The sequence below is a fragment of the Pseudophryne corroboree genome, chromosome 10 (genome assembly GCF_028390025.1).
Source record: "Pseudophryne corroboree isolate aPseCor3 chromosome 10, aPseCor3.hap2, whole genome shotgun sequence".
Taxonomy (NCBI): Eukaryota; Metazoa; Chordata; class Amphibia; order Anura; family Myobatrachidae; genus Pseudophryne; species Pseudophryne corroboree.
Genome location: NC_086453.1, coordinates 58,517,726 through 58,537,309, shown reverse-complemented (window position 1 = coordinate 58,537,309; position 19,584 = coordinate 58,517,726). Strand labels below are relative to the sequence as shown.

The following is a 19,584-nucleotide window of genomic DNA, read 5'->3' as shown; positions in this document are numbered from 1 at the left end:
CTTAGCAGCTTGAAGTCGGACAAGAGTTCAGTGAAACCTCTGATGAGCGTAGGACTGCATACCAGGATGCCTGACATTCACAGTGACTATAGGCATCATGTCAATATCTACACAATGTCTACATCTGAAACGTGGAATGCTGATATTCTCAGAAAGCAGACATGTGGGAGCGGTTAAGGTTAGGCAGCAGGGGGGGAGATAGGGTTGGGCTGCGTAGAGTAGGTTAGGACTAGGTACTAGGGGGATGATACGGTAATGCTATGGGGGAGATTAGGGTTAGACTAAGGGAGAGGTTAGGTTTAGGCACTAGGGGTAGGATAGGGTTAGGTTGTGATGGGTGGGGTTAGAGTTGGGCACTAAGGGGAGATTTTAGGGTAAGCCTGCAGGGGGTGGGGTTATGGTTAGGCTGCAGAAGAGGGACTAGGCTGCAGGCGGTGGGGTTAGGCACTAAGAGGAGAGGTTAGGGTTAGGCTTCAGGGGGGGCAGGTTTAGGGTTAGCCTTCGGTGGGGAGGTTAGGCACTAGGAGTATAGGCGGCAGGGGGTGGGGTTAGGGTTAGGCTGCAGGGGGTGGGGTTAGGGTTAGGCTGCAGAAGAGGGACTAGGCTGCAAATGGTGGGGTTAGGCACTAAGAGGAGAGGTTAGGGTTAGGCTTGAGGGGGGGCAGGTTTAGGGTTAGCCTTCGGTGGGGAGGTTAGGCACTAGGAGTATAGGCGGCAGGGGGTGGGGTTAGGGTTAGGCTGCAGGGGGTGGGGTTAGGGTTAGGCTGCAGAAGAGGGACTAGGCTGCAAATGGTGGGGGTTAGGCACTAAGAGGAGAGGTTAGGGTTAGGCTTCGGGGGGCGGGTTTAGGGTTAGCCTACGGTGGGGAGGTTAGGCACTAGGAGTATAGGCAGCAGGTGGTGGAGTTAGGGTTAGGCACTAAGGGAAGAGGTTAAGCACTAGGAGTATAGGCTGCAGGGGGGGGGGTTAGGGTTAGCCTGCGGTGGGGAGGTTAGGCACTAGAAGTATAGGCTGCAGGGGAGGGGTTAAGGTTAGGCTACGGAGAGTAGGTTAGGGCTAGGCACTACTAGGATAAGGTAAGGGTACAGGCTGGCTAAGCATGTCCAGATTTTGACCATGTCGATGTGATGATTGATGTCCTAGTATACCACACCCAGGAAACGTATTGTGGAAGGAACCCACAATAGATTGTTAAATTTCGGAGCCACGCCTCCTGTGCGGTGAGGGTGTGTTACACAAGCCTGGATGATGCTCTCATTTTATGTTTTTTTTAACAAATTTAAAGTGTCAGTCCACTGTAAGAAGCCTCATTATTAGAAGAAGCCTCCGTATTAGAGGGACGCATTTTTTTATATTCAACCACAATTTCTTTTTGTCCTAATTAAATACATGCAAATTGCGTGTGACACAGAATAGTCATTTACAGGGCAATAGCTATTCAGTTCACTAACCAAAACAAAGGCAATTAACTTTGTATTTGAAACAGGCCATTCTGCAGTGCATGTGGAGCAGATACATTTCTATGTTTTGCATGCAGGACAAATACGGTCTTCTTTTGCATGTAGCCCACAAATACGGGACAGCTTTATTTTTCACTGTAGTTTAAATTTGGACACGCCCCCACGCAGAGCCGGCCTTAACCAATATGATGCCCTAGGCAAGATTTTGGCTGGTGCTCCCTATCACCGCCGCTAGGTCCGCCTCTGAACCTGCACCCCTTTCCTAGCACCATTACCCCTCACTCATAGCAGTCCTTATTTAGGTCTACCTACCCCCTATATATTAAATAGGAACTGAGCGCACATTCGGCGCACAGCCCAAAAAGGGATGAGTTCTTGCTGGGAAGCGGCATAGCCACACAATAGTACCCCCAATTCAAATTACGCCACACAGTAGTGCAACTTTATTCACCTTTTATCATGTGATAGTGTTCCTTATTCACGTTACATCAGACAGTAGTAGCATCTTACCTTATATATGTTACTCCTCACAGTAGTGCCCCTTATTCACATTAGATCCCACTGAATTGCTCCTTATTCACATTACACCACACCATATTGCTCTTTATTCACATTAGACCACACAGTAGTGCCCTTTCTATATGTTGCGCCACACAATAGGGCACCATATACACATAATGCCACACAGTAATGTCCCTTACACATGTCGCACATTATTAATGCCCTTATACATATGAAGACACACATAATGTCCTTTTCTCTATCGTCCTAGTGGATGCTGGGGTTCCTGAAAGGACCATGGGGAATAGCGGCTCCGCAGGAGACAGGGCACAAAAAGTAAAGCTTTAGGATCAGGTGGTGTGCACTGGCTCCTCCCCCTATGACCCTCCTCCAAGCCTCAGTTAGATTTTTGTGCCCGGCCGAGAAGGGTGCAATCTAGGTGGCTCTCCTAAAGAGCTGCTTAGAAAAGTTTAGCTTAGGTTTTTTATTTTACAGTGAGTCCTGCTGGCAACAGGATCACTGCATCGAGGGACTTAGGGGAGAAGAAGTGAACTCACCTGCGTGCAGGATGGATTGGCTTCTTTGGCTACTGGACATTAGCTCCAGAGGGACGATCACAGGTACAGCCTGGATGGTCACCGGAGCCTCGCCGCCGGCCCCCTTGCAGATGCTGAAACAAGAAGAAGGTCCAGAATCGGCGGCATGAAGACTCCTCAGTCTTCTTAAGGTAGCGCACAGCACTGCAGCTGTGCGCCATTTCCTCTCAGCACACTTCACACGGCAGTCACTGAGGGTGCAGGGCGCTGGGAGGGGGGCGCCCTGGGAGGCAATGAAAACCTATTTTTGGCTAAAAATACCTCACATATAGCCTCCGGGGGCTATATGGAGATATTTAACCCCTGCCAGAATCCGTTAAGAGCGGGAGACTAGGCCGCCGAAAAAGGGGCGGGGCCTATCTCCTCAGCACACAGCGCCATTTTCCCTCACAGAAAGGCTGGAGGGAAGGCTCCCAGGCTCTCCCCTGCACTGCACTACAGAAACAGGGTTAAAACAGAGAGGGGGGGCACTAATTTGGCGTTAGAAATATATAAAAAAGATGCTATAAGGGAAAACACTTATATAAGGTTGTCCCTATATAATTATAGCGTTTTTGGTGTGTGCTGGCAAACTCTCCCTCTGTCTCTCCAAAGGGCTAGTAGGTCCTGTCCTCTATCAGAGCATTCCCTGTGTGTGTGCTGTGTGTCGGTACGTGTGTGTCGACATGTATGAGGACGATGTTGGTGAGGAGGCGGAGCAATTGCCTGTAATGGTGATGTCACTCTCTAGGGAGTCGACACCGGAATGGATGGCTTATTTAGGGAATTACGTGATAATGTCAACACGCGGCAAGGTCGGTTGACGACATGAGACGGCCGACAAACAATTAGTACCGGTCCAGACGTCTCAAAAACACCGTCAGGGGTTTTAAAACGCCCGTTTACTTTAGTCGGTCGACACAGACACAGACAGGGACACTGAATCCAGTGTCGACGGTGAATAAACAAACGTATTCCTTATTAGGGCCACACGTTAAGGGCAATGAAGGAGGTGTTACATATTTCTGATACTACAAGTACCACAAAAGAGGGTATTATGTGGGATGTGAAAAAACTACCGTAGTTTTTCCTGAATCAGATAAATTAAATGAAGTGTGTGATGATGCGTGGGTTCCCCCCGATAGAAAATATGGGCGGTATACCCTTTCCCGCCAGAAGTTAGGGCGCGTTGGGAAACACCCCTTAGGGTGGATAAGGCGCGCACACGCTTATCAGAACAAGTGGCGGTACCGTCTATAGATAGGGCCGTCCTCAAGGAGCCAGCTGACAGGAGGCTGGAAAATATCATAAAAAGTATATACACACATACTGGTGTTATACTGCGACCAGCGATCGCCTCAGCCTGGATGTGCAGAGCTGGGGTGGCTTGGTCGGATTCCCTGACTAAAAATATTGATACCCTTGACAGGGACAGTATTTTATTGACTATAGAGCATTTAAAGGATGCATTTCTATATATGCGAGATGCACAGAGGGATATTTGCACTCTGGCATCAAGAGTAAGTGCGATGTCCATATCTGCCAGAAGATGTTTATGGACACGACAGTGGTCAGGTGATGCAGATTCCAAACGGCACAAAGGTGTATTGCCGTATAAAGGAAGAGGAGTTATTTGGGGTCGGTCCATCGGACCTGGTGGCCACGGCAACTGCTGGAAAATCCACCGTTTTTTACCCTAAGTCACATCTCTGCAGAAAAAGACACCGTCTTTTCAGCTTCAGTCCTTTCGTCCCTATAAGAGTCATATCTGCCCAGGGATAGAGGAAAGGGAAGAAGACTGCAGCAGGCAGCCCATTCCCAGGAACAGAAGCGTTCCACCGCTTCTGACAAGCTCTCAGCATGACGCTGAGACCGTACAGGACCCCTGGATCCTACAAGTAGTATCCCAGGGGTACAGATTGGAATGTCGAGACGTTTCCCCTGCGCAGGCTCCTGAAGTCTGCTTTACCAAGGTCTCCCTCCGACAAGGAGGCAGTATGGGAAACAATTCACGAGCTGTATTCCCAGCAGGTGATAATTAAATTACCCCTCCTACAACAAGAAAAGGGGTATTATTCCACACTATATTGTGGTACTGAAGCCAGAAGGCTAGGTGAGACCTATTCTAAATCTAAAAAAAATTGAACACTTACAAAGGTTCAAATCAAGATGGAGTCACTCAGAGCAGTGATAACGAACCGGGAAGAAGGGGACTATATGGTGTCCCGAGACATCAGGGATGCTTACCTCCATGTCCCAAATTTGCCCTTATCACTAAGGGTACCTCAGGTTCGTGGTACAGAACTGTCACTATCAGTTTCAGACGCTGCCGTTTGGATTGTCCACGGCACCCCGGGTCTTTACCAAGGTAATGGCCGAAATGATGGTGGTTCTTCGAAGAAAAGGCGTCTTAATTATCCCTTACTTGGACGATCTCCTGATAAGGGCAAAGTCCAGGGAACAGTTGGAGGTCGGAGTAGCACTATCTCGGATACTGTTACAACAGCAGGGGTGGATTCTAAATATTCCAAAATCGCAGCTGATCCCGACAACAAGTCTCCTGTGCTTAGGGATGATTCTGGACACAGTCCAGAAAAAGGTGTTTCTCCCGGAAGAGAAAGCCAGGGAGTTATCCGAGCTAGTCAGGAACCTCCTAAAATCAGTGCATCACTGCACAAGGGCCATGGTAAAAAAATGGTGACTTCCTTCGAAGCAATTCCAGTCGGCAGATTTCATGCAAGAACTTTTCAGTGGGATCTGCTGGACAAATGGTCCGGATCGCATCTTCAGATGCATCAGCGGATAACCCTATATCCAAGGACAAGGGTGTCTCTCCTGTGGTGGTTACAGAGTGCTCATCTTCTAGAGGGCCGCAGATTCGGCATTCAGTTTTGGATGTTGGTGACCACAGAGGCCAGCCCGAGAGGCTGGGGAGCAGTCACACAAGGAAAAAATTTCCAGGGAGTGTGATCAAGTCTGGAGATTTTTCTCCACATAAATATACTGGAGCTAAGGGCAATTTACAATGCTCTAAGCTTAGCAAGACCTCTGCTTCAAGGTCAGCCGGTATTGATCCAGTGGGATAAAACATCACGGCAGTCGCCCACGTAAATAGACAGGGCGGCACAAGAAGCAGGAGGGCAGTGGCAAAAACTGCAAGGACTTTTCGCTGGGCGGAAAATCATGTGATAGCACTGTCAGCAGTGTTTCATTCCGGGAATGGAAACTGGGAAGCAGACTTCCTCAGTAGGCACGACCTCCACCCGGCAGAGTGGGAACTTCATGGGGAAGTTTTCCACATGATTGTAAACCATTGGGAATTACCAAAGGTGGACATGATGGCGTCCCGTCTGAACAAAAAACGGGACAGGTATTGCGCCAGGTTAAGAGACCCTCAGGCAATAGCTGTGGACGTTCTGGTAACACCGTGGGTGTACCAGTCGGTGTATGTGTTCCATCCTCTGCTTTTCATACCTAAGGTACTGAGAATTATAAGACGTAGAGGAGTAAGAACTATACTCATGGCTCCGGATTGGCCAAGAAGGACTTGGTACCCGGAACTTCAAGAGATGCTCACAGAGGACTTATGGCCTCTGCCGCTAAGAAGGGACTTGTTTCAGCAAGTACCATGTCTGTTCCAAGACTTACCGCGGCTGCGTTTGACGGCATGGCGGTGGAACGCCGGATCCTAAGGGAAAAGGCATTCAGGAAGAGGTCATTCCTACCCTGGTCAAAGCCAGAAAGGAGGTGACCGCACAACATTATCACCACATGTGGCGAAAATATGTTGCGTGGTGTGAGGCCAGGAAGGCCCCACGAAGAAATTTCAACTCGGTCGATTCCTGCATTTCCTGCAAACAGGAGTGTCTATGGGCCTCAAATTGGGGTCCATTAAGGTTCAAATTTCGGCCCTGTCGATTTTTCTTCCAGAAAGAATTGGCTTCAGTTCCTGAAGTCCAGAAGTTTGTCAAGGGAGTATTGCATATACAACCCCCTTTTGTGCCTCCAGTGGCACTGTGGGATCTCAACGTAGTTCTGGGATTCCTCAAAACACATTGGTTTAAAACCAGTCAAATCTGTGGATTTGAAGCATCTCACATGAAAAGTGAACATGCTCTTGGACCTGGCCTGGACCAGGCGAGTGTCAAATTGGTGGTTTTTTTCTCAAAAAAGCCCATATCTGTTTGTCCATTCGGACAGGGCAGAGCTGCGGACTCGTCCCCAGTTCTCTCCCTAAGGTGGTGTCAGTGTTTCACCTGAACCAGCTTATTGTGGTGTCTTGCGCCTACTAGGGACTTGGAGGACTCCAAGTTGCTAGATGTGGTCAGGGCCCTGAAAATATAGGTTCCAGGACGGCTGGAGTCAGGAAAACTGACTTGCTGTTATCCTGTATGCACCCAACAAACTGGGTGCTCTTGCTTCTAAGCAGACTTTTGCTAGTTGGATGTGTAATACAATTCAGCTTGCACATTCTGTGGCAGGCCTGCCACAGCCAAAATATGTAAATGCCCATTCCACAAGGAAGGTGGGCTCATCTTGGGCGGCTGCCCGAGGGGTCTCGGCTTTACAACTTTGCCGAGCGGCTATTTAGTCAGGGGCAAACACGTTTGTAAAATCCTACAAATTTGATACCCTGGCTAAGGAGGACCTGGAGTTCTCTCATTCGGTGCTGCAGAGTCATCCGCACTCTCCCGCCCGTTTGGGAGCTTTGGTATAATCCCCATGGTCCTTTCAGGAACCCCAGCATCCACTAGGACGATAGAGAAAATAAGAATTTACTTACCGATAATTCTATTTCTCGGAGTCCGTAGTGGATGCTGGGCGCCCATCCCAAGTGCGGATTATCTGCATTACTTGTACATAGTTACAAAAATCGGGTTATTATTTGTTGTGAGCCATCTTTTTAGGAGGCTCCGCTGTTATCATACTGTTAACTGGGTTCAGATCACAGGTTGTACAGTGTGATTGGTGTGGCTGGTATGAGTCTTACCCGGGATTCATAAATCCTTCCTTATTGTGTACGCTCGTCCGGGCACAGTATCCTAACTGAGGCTTGGAGGAGGGTCATAGGGGGAGGAGCCAGTGCACACCACCTGATCCTAAAGCTTTACTTTTTGTGCCCTGTCTCCTGCGGAGCCGCTATTCCCCATGGTCCTTTCAGGAACCCCAGCATCCACTACGGACTCCGAGAAATAGAATTATCGGTAAGTAAATTCTTATTTTCACATATGCTGAAAATGATTAATGCCCTTATACACATAATGTCCCTTACACACATGCCGCACATTATTAGTGCACTTATGCACATGACACACAGTGCCCCTTACACATATTCCGCACATTAGTAATGCATTTATACACATGACATGCATAATGCCCCTTACACATATGCCGAAAGCTACTGCACAACCAACCCACCAGCACACAGCACTCACATGGCCGCCAACACTGTGACCTCTGCCTCTGCTTGGATACAGATGTGTTCTCATACATCTTGCCTCAATACGCCATGCTGCAGGGGATGCCTGGCATGAGTCAGCTGGCAGCTCTGCTACCATCCGGCTCCTTTTTTTGATGAAAATGCATCTTATTTGCATTACTGTGTGCCTAGGATGCACAAGCAGCTTCTACTGATTAAAATGATATACAGCATGCCTATATTCTGTGTGCGACTGTGACTGTGTATCTGCATACGAAATGCTAAGTTACCGTGATTTCCAGGAATACACTGTAATGTAGCATTTTGTATGCAGATACAGCCGCAGTCACAGACAGAATATAGGCATGCCGCATATAATTTTAATCAGCAGAAGGTGCTTGTGCCCGTAGGCATATTAAATGCCTTAGGCATTTACCTAGTTTACTTATGCCCGGCTCTGCCCCCTCGCATCTAATCTCTCTGTCCATATTGCATCTCTACCCCTGAAGTGCAGGATGGTTTTACCAAGGTACAAAGCTTACCTGCTCTTTTCTACTTTACTCCCACTTCAGAATCACCCCCGTAATGTCTGTAGACCTCGGGGTAAAATTAAGTTTTTTTTGACAGTTCTGCATTTTTCTCCAGTTATTTCTTTTTATCAACGTCTCCCTCAATGGAGGAAGGGGGGGGGGGGAATCTAATAGAGTGTATAACATTTCTCTTTCATCCACTAGGGGACACTGGAGCATTCTTATACATTAGGGGTGTGAAGCTTGCAACCGGAGGTGTGGCACAATCTTAAATTAGCATTGTCTGCAGAGCCGGCTCCTCCCCCTTCACATCCCTCCTCCCTCCGTTTGAAAAATTGTGCCTAGGAGGTAACGGGCACTGAAGGGAGCTCCTGCTCCGTGAATAATTTTTTATTTTATTTTTTGTTTCGTCATTCCTGACTGGCCCAATCCCTCCTAGCTAAAAGGAGGGTGCAGGCTTTACAAGAGGTAAAACCGTGCCCAATCCCACCTACATCAAAGGAGGGTGCAGGCTTTACCTAAATACATTAGGCTATGTCAACCTAATAAAAGGGGGACAAAGGTCTTCAGAATAGAGAGACAAGGATCCCAACTAAAGGGATCTGCATCTCCCTATAGGAAAATCCGAAGCACAGAGTACAGGATTACTGTGAGTACTGGGATATCTGTGGGAATATAGCCCTCACAACACGCTGCTGCCTTCTGACTGCTGGCCGAACAGACAGCGCGGCGTCCCCCGTTCCCCCTCCTCCCTTCAACAGCACAGTAACTCTGCAGGTGTCCCCCGCTGCTGGCAGCAGCATCCCAGCTGCTCTTGCAGCAGACACGGCATCCCAGCGCCGCTCTTAAAGCAGACGACCGGAGGGCGCCAAAATGCCGTGGCCAGCTCTCCCACACGCTCCCTCCACAGGCGCTGTAACAACAAATGGGGGGAAAGGACTGCACGCGGCTGGCAGCCGCAGCATCCCAGCTCCCAGCGCCGCTCTTGCTAGAGCTGAGGTCTCCCACGCGCCCCCCCTCTTCCACGTATGCATGCGGTCAGTGCACGTTAGGCGGCGAGGGCAGGATAGTGGGAGACGCGTTAGAAACGTAGCTGCTGTGGAGCAGGGCACTAACAGCAGAGACGGTGAGACATCCGCGCTGGGGGAGGGCAGGAACCCAGAGGCGGACGCTGATGATGAGACGCGGGCGGCTCAGTGCAGTCTAAGTCTTGTATACAGTGGGACCCGGGTTCAGAGTGTAGACAGTGCTGGGGGGATCGTGGTCGAGGTGTACATAACTTTTCAGTGGCGGCCATATTTTAATATCTAAAGGGCGCCAGGATGCTGAAAGGAAAAAGGTTTACGCCCCCATCAGTGTAGCCAGGTTTCCTGGCCAGTCAGATCAGGGGGAAAGGTTTTTAGAATAGAGTAATTGCCCCCTCTGCTGGTGGCTCGTAGGTTAGGACTCTGATGCAGAGGATTTTCCATGTGATTTTAAAGAGACTATATTATACTTAAGAATTTTCAAGGGATTTCTAAGGCAAAGATCCTGTGAAAATGAAGGGAACAACTGGATATCGACCCCGACCTCAGAACTGAACCACAGTTGAGTGTACAAGGCTGTTAAGAAAAAAAAAAAGATATATAATTTTATTTAATTTTCTTTCCTTTCTCTCTCAATGAATCCAGCCAAGTCAATCCAGTGTAAATTTGTTCCCATCATCCGCTACGGTATTCCGTTGCCTATGATAGAAAGGCACTGCAATGTATTCTGTGTGGGTGCGTTTTCAACGTCCGATGCACAGACCTAGATCGCTAAGACCTATTACCAACATGGTAACTCCAATTACCTTTTCTGACATCCACCTATTTATTTATTTATTTAGTTATACATACATAATGCCTCCAACGGACGCTGCTGACAGGTCTGACGGAGAAGGGAGCATCAGATATTATCACCCAATTCATCTCTACCTGTATCAACAGTGGGGGTTTTGGGGGTGATGGTTGAATGAGTATTTATATTAATTATTTTTTTTTTTACTAGAAAGAAGAATTGAAAATACTCTTCAGAGCTCCCAATAATTCTAGGGCTTTTCTCCTATTCTCATAGGTGAAGGTCCAGCGGAGTGGTATGTATATGTTTTATCTAAGATACATGGGACCGCAAGGCTCAGTTTGGTTGCTCAAAGCGATGAGCACTACGGTTAATAGCCCTGGGGTGCGCAACTGTTTAGTATGTGCACACAACCATGGAGCCGTGGTCCGTTAAAGTTACGAAACATAACCGTGCATATATGTCAACAGTGCGTATGGGCTGCGAGCCCATCCGAAACCAGGGAGGACTTCTTAGTTGGGATTACTCCATCCGCACGGGTGTAACGAGATGGCCGAAAACAGAAATGGGGACCCTTCCTACCCTAGAGTAAGAGTGAGAAGAGGCTGTGGCTCTCGTAACGGAAGGCGAACCGTTACAGGTGTAAAGATTGAGGTGACAATAGGCGGCCACTGAAGGCTTCCAGAATTTCCAAATACAAGGTTGACTGAAGGAGCGTATCCGAGAGTTAGCCACATATGCTTATCAGGCCACTAATGAGATTGGCATCCTGATCAGCTCGCTCAAGGATTTCTGTGACTAACAGAATTTTGAATTCAACAAACGGGGATAGGATCCCATAACGATGGTAGGCTCACCTCTGCCTAGTTTGTCGACGGGACATTCTTACTTATCATGGTCCCACTGAAAAACAAGGGTCTTAGGTTGGTTGGATTTACAATGGAAATCCAACATCTAAGTGCAAGATAATCTCAAACGGACCTAGGGGGTTCGTGTTTCGAATAGGAGGTTTTTTTTTTTTTCCAAATATGTTTATTAAATACCTCCAAAACATGGTACAGAAGTAAGGAAAAAACTGCATACATATCAAACATATCTACATCAAAGTAGGCAAATAAGAAAGGTAAAAGTACACAGCATATATGAGTAGGTGGAGGAAATTTTCCAATTTTCCAAAACAATCAACAAGAACAAACTGTAAACCACCAGAAGAGCGGCGGTCAGGCTATAATATATTGAGAATGGGACTGAATATGACTGACTAAAAACTGACACTCAATTCCGGCAGTTCAAATAACAAAAAAAAAAAAAAAAGGGGAGGTAAAAAAGAACATCACAAAAACGTTAGAACAAAAATAGGCAAAAACACCTACCAAGAGCCACAGGCCACCGATCCGTCCATAGAAGTGTCCAACCAATCCGCCAGGGAAGAAACAGGAGAAATAAGAAGAAAGGGGAAAGAAAAGAAGAAGTGTGTGGAGAGGGAAGTACGGATGAAGAAGAAGAGGGGGAGGGGAAGATAGGAGGCTCAGTCAGTTAGAGAAAGTTGGCTATCAAGTTGTCGGAGAGAGTACCAAAAGTTAGATTGGAAACATTTATGTATTGCTAGTTTAGTGTGGGCAGGGAGGGTACAAATGTATTTATCCCAGCACTTAAAGAGTGCAGGAGTCAGGGTTTCCTTGTGGATAGAGGCCTCCAGCCAGTCCATATTAAATAAGAAGAGTAACCTAGAAGTAGCCATAGGGAGAGTAGGAGAGGTAGGATGGATCCACTGTTGCAATATAGCTTTTTTCCCCACTGCTGAAAGTAGCACTATCAATTTTTTATCAGTGCGTGGAATTCCAGGTTGGTCCGACAGATGACCAAAGAGGGCCCAGGGAGCAGTGCATTGAAAGGGGATGCCTAGCGTTGAGGTGCCATAGTGGTGTAAGGTATGCCAGAATTTTTGGATGACAGGGCAGGCCCAGAGACAATGGAAAAGGTCAGCTTCTACCGTTGAGCATTTATTACATCCGGCCCTATCTGATATACCCATTAGAAAACCTTGTTTGGGCGAAATATATGCCCTGTGTAGCAGTTTATAGGCCATTTCCTGATATATACTAGCCGGTATTAGTTTAAGGGTCATAAAAAAAGTATCTAGTAGGGTGTCTACTGTGAGTGTAGGAACTTGGGAGATCCATTTAGCCAGATCAGGAAAATCAGTGTGGGGGTCCAGTTCAGTGCGGATGCGTGCATAGATAGAAGATATGGAGTATGTGTTGGAGCGTAAAAGGGAGTCTAAGGGGTTAACAAAGTCTTTTCCCGTGAGGTGAGGGAGAACGGATGTAAGATAATGTATAGCCTGGGAGTAGTAAAATCCATGCAGGGGTGAAATTGCATATTTCTCAATAGCCTCCTGGAATGGCAAAGGAGTGTGAGTAGGTGTCATCAGATTACGTAGAGTCTTTAAACCAGAGGAGCACCAAGCACCAAAAGGCAAAGAGGCAGTACCATTTTGGAACTCCAGGTTTCCAAGCAAAGGTAGAGATACTGAGTAATAATATTTGAGACCAAGGGCTTTCCTAGCCATTTTCCACGCCTTAATAGTGGAAGACAATAGCGGGTTATCAAATTGGGAAGATTTTATTTGAGAGGGCCGGGCATGTAGGAGGTAAGCAAGAGAGAGAGGAGCACAAAGCTGAGATTCTAACTTGGTATCTGTGAATACATCGTTGCCACTGAGCCAATCCATAGCGAAACGTAGTAAGCACGCTAGATTGTATTGTTTAATGTTTGGTAGGTTTACACCCCCTTGGCGCACCGATTGCGTCATTTTTTTTAGGCTTATCCTGGGGCGCTTACGGTTCCATATAAACTTGGAAAGCAAGGTATTAAGTAAAGAAAAGTCGGAGTTAGTGAGAAGAATGGGAGTCATTTGGAGAATATACAGGAGTTTCGGGAAGCTTGCCATCTTAAACAGGTTGCATCTCCCTAACATATTAAGGGGAAGGTTTTGCCATAGGCTAAGTTCAGTCTGTATTTTATGTATGATCGGGGTAATATTACGTGCATAGAGGGTGGAGAGATGTTGTGGTAGAGCCACTCCTAAAAAGGTGATATGCGAGGGGGCCCATCTAAACGGGAAGGGTCTAATCCAACCCAGTCTCGCCTGGCCAAATATGGCCAGGGCTTCAGACTTGGCAAAGTTAATGGAGAAGCCAGCAAAAGACGAAAATCTGTCAATTGCCTCTACCAATACAGGAAGGGAGCGTTTAGGGTCAGAGGTACATATAAGTAGGTCATCTGCGAAGGCTATAACTTTGAGTTCGCGATCCCCAATAACAATGCCTCTAAACCCAGGTAGTAGTTGGATATAACGAATAAAAGGTTCCAAGGCCAAATTAAAAAGCAGAGGGGAGAGAGGGCATCCTTGTCTGGTGCCTCTCTCAAGAAAAAAGGAAGAGGAGGCCACATTATTAACTACCACCTGGGCCATCGGAGCAGTGCAGAGGGTCCGCATTAGACTACAGAAATTAGTGCCAAATTGCTGATGGGAGAGCACTCTAAAAAGGTGTGGCCAAGCGATTTTATCGAAGGCCTTTTCGGCGTCTAGATTGATAAGAATATTGTCTTCCAAATTATGAAGGCGGGTATGGGAAATAGCAGCTATCGCCGATCTAATACCTTGTACAGATTGTCTGCCTTTAATAAAGCCTAATTGGGCCGGGGAAATGAGATGAGGCAGACAAGACTGTAGACGGTTGGCCATTAGTTTGGTAAGCAATTTGAAGTCTTGGTTAAGAAGTGAGATAGGGCGATAAGAACCCACAAGGGAGGGATCTTTACCCGGCTTGGGTATTACGATTATCCGTGCCTCATTGAAGTATAAGGGTATAGTTCTGGAGGTAAAGATATGATTATATAATTTGGCTAGAGTGGGTGTGATTTCAGCATTAAGTAATTTATAATATTCAGCCCCAAAGCCATCAGGGCCTGGGCTCTTGCCGTTTGGTAAAGATTTGATAGTTGTGAGTATCTCTTCCTCAGTTATAGACATCTCGAGAAGGTCCCTGTCATCTCGAGAGAGGACAGGAAGCTGAGCGTCATACAGAAAGGATTTACCTGTCTCCACGTTATCTGGCTCTGCTGTATATAGGGATTTGTAAAACTGCATAAATTCGGCGCAAATGGCTGTCGGATCTGATATAATAGTGTCTGAAGATTTAACCACCTCAACCCATGTGCGCGTCCGGGGTCCCCGAGCGAGGTTTGCCAAGAGTCTGCCCGATTTATTACCCCATCTAAAAAATTTGTTCCGCTGGTAATCATATCGTGTCTGGGCCTGCTCTGTTAGGAAGGTATCATATACTTGTTTAGCAGTCAGGTAAGCCTCTTTATGTGCGGGAGTGTCGGAACGCTTATACGTTCTATAAGTTGAGGTGAGAAGGGAGCTCAGTTCATGGAGGCGGGAGTTAAATGCTTTGCGTTTGGAATTTACGTATGAGATAATGTGGCCCCGGATAACAGCTTTAGAGGCGCTCCAGAACAGTGAGACATCCTCCGCCTGGGTCAAATTATCAGAAACGTAGGTGTGCCAAGTGTGTCTAAGGTGTAGGAGAAAATCCTCAGAGTGAGTAAGATAGGCAGGGAATCGCCAGCATTTGGAAAAGCATTGGGGCAACGCAAGCTTAAGAGAGATCATAATAGGGGCATGGTCTGAGATAATAATATTTTGAATCGATGTGTGAGTGACTTTAGGAAAGAGGTGTCGGGATAAGAAAATATAATCAATACGGGAGTGTGTGGAGTGGGGGTGAGAGTAGAAAGAGTAATCACGAAGAAGAGGGTGATGGATACGCCAAGGGTCAGAGAGAGCAAGTTGTGAACAGAGGGAAGAAAGAAGATCATAGCCGGATTTGGAGGATGAAGTACTCACCCCAGACCTGTCCATGGACGGATCGATGACCGTGTTGAAATCTCCTCCTAGGATTAGATTAGAGCTCCCCCAAGAGGAAAGTTTCTGTAGGACAACTGCAAAAAAATCCTGTTGAGAGACATTTGGGGCATATAGATTAAGGAGAGTATACAAGACATTATCAATAATCACATCTAGCAAAATAAATCTCCCATTAGGATCGAGAAATTTTCTGCGTATCGAATATTGTAGGGACTTGTGAAAAAGGATGGCAACTCCCCTGGTCTTATTAGAGTAAGGGGCCGAGATACAATCCCCGATCCAGGGGGCACGTAGAGTGTTACGGGGATCGTCCAGCCAATGTGTTTCCTGTAAGAAGGTGATGTGAGGGGTCAAACGGTGGAGGTGGGAGAGCACTTTCTTACGCTTCACTGGAGCGTTAAGGCCCTCCACATTCCATGATACTATATTGAAGGCAAGGAGTGGGGTATCTTCCGCGGCGGCGGGGGGAGTAGGAGCAGGGTCAGCTATATCAGCCTATACCGATGGTTGGGAATGCAAGAAAAAATATACTAGAGGTAAAGTAGGGCCCCTGCCCGTCCCAGCGAGCGGGAAGGGGTTGACCCATGGAGGATCGGGGTCGGCAGGTCTGGCAGGTGCAACCAACAATATTAAACAGTAACATAGAAAACAAACAAGAAAAACAAGAAAATTTACAGCTCATTGTATACACAGAGCTGCGCAATTATTCCTCTCCACGTGACCTGCAGATGGAGAAAAAAAAGAGAGAAAAACATGCATGCAAGCAATAATAACAGTGCAACAGTCAAGTGGGTAAACTCGAGAAGTGGGCCTTGGCGAGTGTTATGTCATCGAAGAACAACGGCTTGCCGTCCTCGAAGACCCGCAGCCGGGCCGGGTACAGGAGAGAGAATTTGATTTTGGCATTAAACAGTTGCTTGCACAACGGGGCAAACTCCTTGCGTTTAGCAGCGACAATGGTGGAAAAATCCTGAAATATCAAGAGCCGATCTCCGTTGTAGGTTAAGCTATCCGTCTTCCGGTAGTGGTCTAAGAGTCGAGCTTTGTCGGCATAATTAAGGATTTTCATGATCACCGGGCGAGGGCGACCAGAGTTCGTTTTACGTTCAGGGCCTATTCTATGTGCCCGCTCAATAGCCAGAGGGGCACCTTTGAGATCCATGGCCAGTTGTTGCGGTATCCAGTTAGAGAGAAGATCAAGTAACTCATAGCCTTTGACCGATTCGGGGATACCCACCACCCGGAGATTACTTCTGCGTCCGCGATTCTCCAAATCATCTAGCTTCTGGGTCAGATCCGAAATGTCGCTTTGCTGTGAATTAATGGTGAGTTGTGCTGCATGCAAATCATCCTCCAGGGTAGACACCCTCTGTTCGACGTCATCTAAGCGGCCAGAGTGTTGAGTTAATTTGGATAGAGTAGAGTCAATAGCTTCTCTAAGGCCCGCCAGTTTTTCATCTAGTAGAGGGCCCAGCACCGCCGCAATATCCGCAGGTTTCATTTTGGGAGGCTTATTGGCCGGAGCAGACTTGCGTTTTTGTAAGGACCTGGAACGGGTGACAGAGCAATCTGAATCAGACGAGTGTCTCCACACAGTATCGCCTCGGGTTGTAGAGGCGGGGTCAGCAATTGACATCGGGGTGGGTATGAGAAATTTTTCCATAAAAATAAGCGGGCAACGGAGAACCGATTTATACAGTAGGAGTCGCCTCACGCAAGGAGCAGGCTATAATGAGGTCACATGGAGAGGAAAAAAGAAGCGGAAGTATAACAGGTTACATCTCAACGAGTAATAGCTCAGGACCGGTAGGCATCAGTCCGTGAACAGCGCACATGGGCGAGGAGAAATGTCACACAGGTGTAGAGGCCGGCATGGGTTTATGGGTGGAGCAGGTGGAGCTTCCGAGATATAGGTGATCGCAGCAGCGCCTATTCCAGCAGGGGTGCAGGGTCAGCTCTCTGCAGGGTGAAAGCCTCCGGGCAGATGGCGGCAGGGCTGTTAAAGTTTGCACCTGTTGTTTCAAGGTGTAATATGATAACTCCCCTCCAGCCGCTAAACAGGAGACATGAGAATAGGCAGGAGTATAGAAATATATTTATAGTGGCTGTGAGTTGTCTAATCTAAAAGTCGCCACAAGAGGGAGCTAGAGCTACAGCCATTTCTAGCTATGGAGTGAGGAGAGAGTTGTGCCAGTCACAAGATGGCCGCCGCCTGTAAATGAAACACGGATCCTCCGGAGGTCCCCGGGTCGTTGATCCCCACCAGTGGGGGGGGGGGGGAGAGATCTGTTCTTGCGAGGATGTATGAGGTGGGGGTCGGAGGGCAGGCGCCCGGAGAGGCCAGGGATCGGCAAAGCAGAGCTTAAAGTCCGGGCGGCGCCAACCACAAGATGGCCGCCGGCCGCCAGTCACACTCGTCCCGGCTCTCACCTCCCGCAGATTGTCCGGTCGTCGGTCTCCTGTGAGGGTCAGTGGCTGATGGGTGAGCTCTTGGGTGCCAGGGAGCGCCGCTCAGGTGGGGGAGGGGTCCGCAGAATCGCCGCACCAGGTCCAACGGACCGACGGCTCCACACCAAAATCGAGGCCCCGGCTTCTGGGGCGGAGGTAGGCCGCAATCCGCAGGGGGCAACACAGGGCCTCCCCGATTCCGCAGCCTCGACCTCCGGGTGCAGGGTGATGTAGCAGGGCTCAGGGGATTGTTTCCTTGCAGGTGGGCCCCCAAAGTTAGCTCAGAGGTTTATTTTATTGTGTTGCTGGCCGGAGCTCTGCAGGAACCCGACTTCTCCTGATGCCAGCCAGGCCACGCCCCCCCTCGAATAGGAGGTTATAGTTACCAGTTTGGAAGGCGATTCCCTGGGAGAGGAACGTTTTTCCTTGGTCCAAAGGACTTCAGACAATTGGATGAGAGTCGTGTCTTCTCTCTACAGGGTATCATAGATCTATGCCAATTGGCGGTAGAGGCGACTCTGGTTCATTATTCGGCTAAGCTAGTTCTCACTCTGGGGCTGGAAAAGTCTCTGACAACAGAGAAATTTCCAAGTAGCTAGTATTCATGTCTCGTCACAACTCGCCTTGGACCCCTGTGGGGGGGTAGGGGTTGGAAAGGTTTACGGAGACAGAGTCCGAGACTTGAAAAGAGAAATTTGGATTCATGGGGGTTTGTCTCCCTAGATTAAAGATAGATCTCTACAACACCCATTTTGTCATTCCGCTCAAAAGCGAGGGCATCACTGACGACAATTCAGAAATTGCTACACAATACCAGAGGGTCAAACTGTTACTAAATTTGAAGGTTTTTTAACCATTTCTAACGACCTACAGTCTCAGGATGGAATCAACCCAATCGGTCATTGCAGGTCTAGAACAGGGGAAGTTCATGGTATACATACCTTTGTATCCTGATTTGGACTCCTCACCAAGAATACTTTCGTTTCGTACGGGTACAGCTGATCAGATATTCAGACGATTCATCCATTTCTCACTCGTCATGGGTGGAGTGTGGATTTCCTGAAATCCAACCTAATGCCAGCTCATACAATTCAATTTCTAGCTCTCTCAGAGAGCAAGATCCAGAACATTCAGAGACTGGTGGCTCAGGTACTACAATCACAGACGGTTTCCATACACCTCTGTGTACAATTTCTCATGAAAAGGGTGGTTTCGTGGGAGGCTGTACAGTACGACAGACTCCCGACTATTGTCGATTGACCCCATTGCTCAGGAAGCAGGTTTGCACTGGTTTCTGTATCGCAGAATGTGGCTTTTGCACAGGTCCAGACTTCCCAAATTTGGGGGTAGTTACATGGGGATCTCGCTGTAGGCAAGAGCTTTGGCATTTTGGTTTGGAGGTTCCTCACAACGGATGTTAGTCTCAGAAGTTGGGGTGCCGTCCTAGAGGACCATCAGTTTCAGAACTGGAGGATGTCACGAAACGGCAGTCTACCCATAAACAGTTTCGAGCTGAATGCAGTTACAAGGTATTTTCTCTTAGCCGAAGACCTAGTCATGGGTCACCAGTCACCACGTGAAGATACGGTCGGACAATGTCATGACGACGGCTTACATAGACCGTCGAGGAGGTATGAAGAACAAGATGGCGTTAAAGGTAGCTACAAAGATCTTGTTGTGGGCAGAAAGGTGAACCATCATCCTTTCGGCAGTGTTCATTCCAGGTGAGGATAACTGGGAAGCTGATTATATCAGTCGCCAGGACATGCATCCGGGAGAGTGGTGCCTGCGTCCACGGATTTTCGACATGGTAGTGAGGAGATGGGGTATACCTCAAGTGGGCCTAATGGCATCTCGGCAAAACCATCAGCTGCCCAGATATGTGTCAAGGACA

The 19,584-nt window shown here is 47.9% G+C and overlaps 1 protein-coding gene across 5 annotated transcripts in view; it reads left to right on the top strand.

Annotated features, from left to right (window-relative positions):
* The window catches only part of PPFIA3 (PTPRF interacting protein alpha 3), a 145,456-nt gene that overhangs the window by 85,217 nt on the left and 40,655 nt on the right, over window positions 1-19,584 (top strand). The window lies entirely within an intron of this gene.